A 704-nucleotide genomic window follows, 5' to 3' on the forward strand; every position below is an offset into this window, starting at 1 on the left:
TTTTTTTTTTTTTTTTTTTTTTTTTACCGCAGTGTTCAGAATAAAGTCGAAACTACTCTGTTCGTTCAATATGTGAACGGTCGAGAGTGGATTTTTTTATGATTTCTTTTTTTAAATAAACATTTTTCTCATGGTTAACCGAATTTTAAATCGAGGTAAAATTTAGTTCGCCCATGGCTGACAAATATTAACTATAAAATATATGAAATGCGATTCCTTAATAATAAAAAACTTAATTTAAAGTGATTCGAAAAATGGCTGATATTTTAACGGTGAACTAATGTTGTTCGTTATTGTTTGTTGACAGGAATTATGACCCTAACAAGTACCCCGTGTGACCTGAGTACCATGAGTCTGTTTCAAGACCTGAAACTGAAGAGGCGCAAAATAGATTCGAGGTGTAGCAGTGACGGTAAGAAACAAATTTAATACTTATTCATAATTATTATTCACTATGATATGCGCGTATTGCACTGACTAGACGATTTTCTTTTTACTCTGGTAAATAACTGGTTCATTAGATTATTTTAAACTGGTTTCACGTGCATCTTTTCGGCGGCTTTATTAAAAGAAAGTGTTTTTGTGTGCGTAGGTCAGACTTGGAATAAATACCAGGCGTGAAGTACTCGAACACTTAGTCAATCGCAGTAAATATTTCTTAGCAAAAAATGTGTACTTATTAATTAATAATATTAATTTGCCAA

General features: G+C 31.7%; 1 long non-coding RNA gene across 1 annotated transcript; it reads left to right on the forward strand.

The window, feature by feature from the left end:
• The first annotated feature begins 23 nt into the window (after positions 1-23).
• On the forward strand, positions 24-658 carry LOC126910189 (uncharacterized). The gene is made up of 3 exons (XR_007705206.1): positions 24-155; positions 308-412; positions 593-658. It is a non-coding gene; the product is annotated as an uncharacterized LOC126910189 (long non-coding RNA).
• Positions 659-704: the final 46 nt, after the last annotated feature.

The sequence above is a fragment of the Daktulosphaira vitifoliae genome, unplaced genomic scaffold (assembly GCF_025091365.1).
Source record: "Daktulosphaira vitifoliae isolate Bord-2020 unplaced genomic scaffold, ASM2509136v1 Scaffold_6306, whole genome shotgun sequence".
Taxonomy (NCBI): Eukaryota; Metazoa; Arthropoda; class Insecta; order Hemiptera; family Phylloxeridae; genus Daktulosphaira; species Daktulosphaira vitifoliae.